Source organism: Calypte anna, chromosome 8 (genome assembly GCF_003957555.1).
Source record: "Calypte anna isolate BGI_N300 chromosome 8, bCalAnn1_v1.p, whole genome shotgun sequence".
Taxonomy (NCBI): domain Eukaryota; kingdom Metazoa; phylum Chordata; class Aves; order Apodiformes; family Trochilidae; genus Calypte; species Calypte anna.
This window is the reverse complement of record NC_044254.1, coordinates 20,754,206-20,760,205: the sequence shown is the minus strand read 5'-3', so window position 1 is coordinate 20,760,205 and position 6,000 is coordinate 20,754,206. Positions and strand designations below refer to the sequence as shown.

The following is a 6,000-nucleotide window of genomic DNA, read 5'->3' as shown; positions in this document are numbered from 1 at the left end:
GGATCAGACAGAAGAAGGAGAAGCTGTTCACTCATCTCCAAGCAAGAGGTAGGATGGAAGCCACATGCTTGCTGGGGGACCTGCCTTGCAATTAATCCAGATCAGAGGGAGCCAGCATCAGCTGTGGTTACCAGTGCAGCCCTACCTGGGCACCTTTAGGACTGAGACAGTTATCAGTACATACAACACCCATGTGAGTCAGGAAATGAGGTGGCAGCAGAGGGGTCCCTAAGAGACCTGTGCCCACTGGCAACGCACAAGGGACAGAGCTTCTCGCTGCTGCAGACAACGTGAACACCACGTACATGTGACATCACATTATATATAGGGCTGATGCTGGGTCTGTTGAAGTTTGGAGCGACCAGGTGCCCGGTTGAGCACAGAGGGGAGACCTCAGGAGACGGAGGAGGTGGCACCTGGCATACCATGGGATGGCCCCAGGGGCACACAGGTGGGGAAGGGGTGGCCACAAGGGCACCAGGAGGTTAAGGAGTGCGGAGGGGAAGCGGTGCCCGATTGGCGCGCAGCAGAGCGGCCTCCGAGGGAAGGCACCGAGGGACCAGGCGGGTCCTGCGCGGCGTCGGCGTCGAGGCGCGGCCACGCGGCGGAGCCGGGAGAGGGGGCGGTACGACGCCGCGGGACTACAAGCCCCAGCGTGCACCGCGCAGCGGCCTGCGCCTTGCGCATGCGTCGAGGGGCGAGACGGGCAGGAAGCCCCGCCTCCGGCGGCGGCAGGCGGCGCTGCGGTTGGCTGGCGGCGCTGTCGCTCAGAGCGGGGTCGGGGGTCAGAGTGCGCGGAGGTGAGTGGCGGTGTTGGGGACTCGTGGTGCGGAGCGTGTGCGGGGCGGGGGGGCACGGCCGGGACGGGGCGGCCCCCGCCGCGGCGGGGGGAGCGGTGCCGCTGGGTAGCAGGCGGCGGCACGGCCGTGGCGGGTTCCGGCCGGCGGGGGGGCCCGGCAGGCCTGGCGGAGGCGTGGGGCCGCCGTGGCTCGGGGCAGGGGGTGGAGGCCCGGCCGGGTACGGGGGGGCGCGGCCTGGCCCTCCGCGGCGGCGGGGCCGTGGCGGGGAGTGTGCGGGGCGGCGAGCCGGGCCGTGGGTCGGGGCGTGGGGAGGCCGTGGGAGCCGGGGGGCGGCCCCGGGCCGAAGGGAGGCGGCAGGCAGGCGTGCGGCGCTTCGTCTGTTCGACGCCGAGCCCCGGCTCCTCTCAACCGGAGCTCGGGGCTTCCGGGCCCGCAGCTCTCCGAACGCTTCCTGGGGTGTAAGTCCCGAGGGTGGCGGCTGCAGCGGAAGCGGTCCCCCCTGGTCCCTGTTGGACGGGACCGGTTGCAGGTCGGGCTGCAGGAGGGGAAAGCCTGTGTAGCCGGGGAGCGGGGCAGTGCGGGGTGAGCCAGAGGCAGCGGCTCTGTTTTTCGTGTTCCCTTTGGGATATGGAGGTCGATAGGCAGAGGTGATGAAGAAGTTGCAGGTTTGACTTTTTTTTTTTTTTTTTTTTTTTTTTTTTTTTTTTTTTTTTATCCTGTGAGGATGAGCTGGTCACCTGGCTCAGGTCTTGAGGCTGAAGTAAACTTGAGAAAGCTCAGAACTGCAAGCTCTGTTTGTTTTCTAACTGGTAGTAGGAATTCCTTCTTTTCTTGCTGTACTGTTTACAGGTGTTTCTTCTAAACTGAGATGGATGAAAAGGTGTTGTCATTTACTCCTCGTGTTCTGTCTTTTACAAGTCCTGTGTCTGGTGGATTTCTGTGATCATTGCTGGCCTGTTTGCTAAGAAGTCTCATGTTTGTTTTGTTTCTTCTTTACTTATCTCTCTTCCTTGAGGTTTGGTTTCATAAATGGGTGGATTGACAGCTGTGGCTTAGTCTGAACTTTTAATAGTCTTTCAGCTGCAAGGCAAAGGACTGTCAAGCTCTCTAACAGGTTCATGTTTGCAGTGTACCATGGGAAGGATGAAGTGCGCAGGGCTCCAGGCAGGTACATTTGGAAGGCACTCATCCCATCAGATACTCTTAGACAGTAGTTTGAGGGGTTTATTTAGTTGAGGTTTTTTTGCCGATGTTGTTTTGTTTTTAGTGGTAACATAAATTTATTTTATCCTTTAGTTCTTTGCAACATTGTAGCATCTCATATCACTACATGCTAAAGTTGGCATTTGAGTATTTATTTCCAAGAATAACTATTCTTTAAATTAGTAATGTACTAGAAGCCTAGTTGGTTAAACTTCAGTGTGTAGACTTGGTGAAATTTGATTCCAGGTATTTTTGTTTCCCTTTTTAAGTACTGTTTTCTGGCCTTAAAACTGAATTGTCTTGTTAATTTATATTGTGGAGTAAATGCTTTTCTGGTTTGAAAGAGCAGCTCTTTTATGGTACTTGTTCCTCTCAGACTTTGGATTGCTGTACATGAATGGTGTGTTGGCATTTTTGTTTGTTTGTTTTGAGTGGGTTTTTTGTTTTTGTTTTCTAAGTTAGTATGTATAGCCACTCAAGTTTGAGTGTTACTGAAAGCCAAAAGAAACCCATTAGAGCATTAAAAAGAAAATGATTGTGTTCTTGATGCTAAAAAAAGAAGTCCTTGCATTGAATATACACTGATAAGACCTAAGGTTTCTTCTCTGCAGTCGAGAGATACTTAACTTCAGTTTGATTCCTTTAGGAGAAATTCCCAAACTACAGCTGGTTTGGTGCTTATCTTGTTTTGATTCTGTTAACGTTGGTAGGCTTTGATTTTTACTTCAGTTATATTATTTCCCCTTCATCCCCCCTCAGCTTTTGGAAACATAGCTCTGGAAAGGACTTAAATGTGTGACATTTTTGCACTGGACTCTGCCCATGTATTGATGCAGTAGCCCAGTAGCCACCTCCTGTAAAGGGCCATGAGACTGCAGAGCTCAGGTCTGGTGAAGTTCAGATATAGGGTGTAGCTGTTTACCACCATGGGGGGCTGTGCTTATAGGAGAGCCCTGAGAGCTATTAAACAACTGTGTGTTTTTTACAAGTCTGTCCTTGGATCTGAAGCACCTGTTCCTGCTGGAAACAGTCATCCTTAGGCTCTTGGTGTTTTACTCTGTTAGTGCTGGAGTAACATAGCAGTGCAGTGGCAAGTGGCAATGAGGGGAGAAGAGTTCATGTGGTGGCTCTCAAAATGCAACCTAGAGCAGAGCTGCTGGCTGTTGCTGCTAGATAATATTTGGCAACTTTCTCACCCCTAAGAGGAAGTTACTTGTGCTGGACAAATGCTAGCTGAGAAGTTCTGTTCTCTCTAGTTATGTTCTGCAGGTAAAGACAGCTTCACTACCAATTAAAACAAGCAACTTTTAATATATATCTATCTATTTATCTATCTTTTTCTTTTCTCTCTCTCTTTTTTTTTTTTTTTTTTTTTTTTGTTCATATGTCTTCGTTACAGTTGTTTTGTCTTATGTGGTTGAATTAGGGTCAGTATCTTCCCTGGTTGGTTTTCTGGGCTCACTGACTCACTGAGGTTTGTGTGGAAATCATGCCCCACTGCTACCTTGCTTGGAGCATTTGTCTGTCTACCAGACAAAGAACAGCCTTCTGACACTTCTGGAATTAATTTATGAAGATCAGAAGTGACCAGTGTATTGAGCAGTACAAGTGCTGCCTCCCTGAACCCAGACTGAGATTCATTTGGCACTCTCAGGTGTTAATCTTCAAGTTCATTTTTCAGATAATGAAGGTGTGTGGCTGTATAAGTGGTTTGAACAACTGTGGCATTCATGTGTATGAAAATCAAGTAATGATGCGTTCTATATTCCATTAAGTAAAGGGTGGCCTGTTACATCTTCTTTCCACTAAATTAGATCAACATGCAGTAGTCTCTTTTTCTGATGAGAAGCTTAGTAGCTATGAATCTCTTACATCTGGCTCTGGGAGCTCTGTATTGAGTGCATTGGAATGCTGTAAATTTCAGAAGTTGTTTCAGAGACCAGGGCTGGGAAGGTTCAAATGAAAGCAAAGATGTTATTTTTTTGACAACAAATGGATTGACCATTGGAACGAGCTGTCTGAAGGTAGTGGGGAGCCTCCATACTTTATGAAATCTTTTTGAATGATGTTCAAACCTTTGGGCTCAGTTCAGGACTAATGAAGTGGAAACTTTATGGCTGGTAGTGCATGAGGTTCAGACAGGATGATCTGATGGGCTTTCCGACTTCAGAGTTTATGCTGCCAGAGCCAAATACCTTCTCTGTTTCCTTCCAAGTGCCAAGCCATCCCAGGTGTCTGTATCCTGCTCTGAGTATGTGGGTTGGTGAGCAGGTGAGGTGACCAGTAGCTCATCTCCTTCCTGCTTCTGCGGGTCCATCCTCTCCTTTGAGCTTTGCTACTCAGCCAGCCTGGCCCCAAGCTGATTTGTCTCACTAAACAAGCAGGAAAATAACTTGTTATAATTGTTTTCTGTTCTGGCTGCCTTAGTCCTTTAATGTGCTCCTGTGGTAAGTCAGCTCATGGAGGGGCCCAAGAAGCTCAGGAACTGGTGTAAGGTAGTCAGGAGAAGAGTAAGACTGAGAAGGAAGGGCAGGACTGTGTTTTTTTGGTCTCCCGGAACTATTGGCTTGGTTAATTCCACTTCTGTAGTTTCACCCTGATGCAATTTCTTATGGCTCCCACACAGAGGAGGGAGCGTGAACTAGAGGGTTCTTGGTCTGATCCTCTGCAACTGTTGTCTTCCTTAATACCAAATCCACTCTTCCACTGTGGCTTTTCAGTCTTTCACTGTCTGCATCTCTGTTGCTTCTTTGTTAATTTTTTTGCTGTTTCCTTCTTCTACATTTCCTCTAAGTGACCAGTCCTTTACTGTGTGGAATGTCTTCAGACTTCAGCTTAGACCTGCTTGCCAAGTTACTCTTGGAGAAGGTTTAAAAATACACAGCAAAACCTGTCTTAGGAGACCAGTCAAGTAGCTGAGGAAAGTGGGTTGCCTGGCGGAGGTGGCCTAATAAAATTGAAGTGGAATTGTACTGTGCATCTTTGGGACAGCTCCTGGGAAGTCTGGTTTGATGAGTTCATGTCCTGCCAGTGTGAAGTCTTGTGTGGGTTTCACTGTCTTGTCAAGTGAACTGAGATGTGTTTGTTTCCCAGGCTCATAGGGTGTGATAGCCCCAGCAAGTGCTTCCCTAAGTAATCAGCGCCTTCGGCCTCGCTCATTGTGATCTCACAAGCCATCACGTCTGTGATGTCACAATGGAAGAGATTCTGGTGCTCTGACATAGCTGACATACTGGTGGTGCCTTTGACATGCCAGCCAAGGAACACGGCGGGAAGATTGAGTTCAAGAAATGGGAGAGACCTTCCTTAACCCCAGAGTACCCTCCATCCTTTAGTCAACCCTTTCCATGTTCACTTGTCTCTTCCCATGTAGAAGGAAGCTGGTGCCTATAGACAGTGAATTATTTTCTTTAGTTGACCTACCAAGATGCATGGATCTCCCAGATGAGTAGTTGCCAGATTTGACTCTGGTAACCCTCATGATTCTGTGCTGCTACCCTCACTTTTTGTATTGTCTAATTTTAGACTGTAAGTTCTTGAGAACAGGGACCTCTTCATCTGTAGCTGGAAGAGGCTGGGTGTGATTGCAGAGTGCTGTAAAAACAAAGTGATTAATGCCAAGTTGTATCTGGGCTGAGCAGTTATGGGGCAGGATATAGGCATCCCATGGCAATGCTCTGGGAAAGTCGCTTTGCAGATTTTCCTAAACATGGGCAGTACCAGAGACAAACCCAGCCAAAAGCAAAGGGGTGCAGCCATGGGAGTGTACTGGATTCATGTTCAAGGGATGATACTGTGAGGTTAACATATTAAAGAAGAAAATTTGCCTGTCTGACATCATGTTACATTATTAAAATGGTTCTAAAAGCTTTGTGTTTTGTTGTTTGTTTTACCTCATGTATTTATTTAATTTTTTTGCAAGTTTTGACAGTGACATTGGATAAAGCTGGGTTTGTTCACAGTCTCTCATTTCTTGCCTCCTAGGCTAGCCAGGTGC

General features: G+C 48.5%; 1 protein-coding gene across 3 annotated transcripts in view; it reads left to right on the top strand.

The window, feature by feature from the left end:
- Positions 1-718: 718 nt before the first annotated feature.
- The window catches only part of ERI3 (ERI1 exoribonuclease family member 3), a 132,295-nt gene continuing 127,013 nt past the window's right edge, over positions 719-6,000 (top strand). The window contains exon 1 of one of the 3 annotated variants that reach the window (XM_030454820.1): positions 719-800. The gene's annotated coding sequence lies outside the window, so the exon portion shown is untranslated. Of the gene's footprint in view, positions 801-1,154; positions 1,259-1,298; positions 1,466-6,000 lie in introns of those variants that run through there. The other 2 variants (XM_030454822.1, XM_030454821.1) reach the window with 2 other exon arrangements.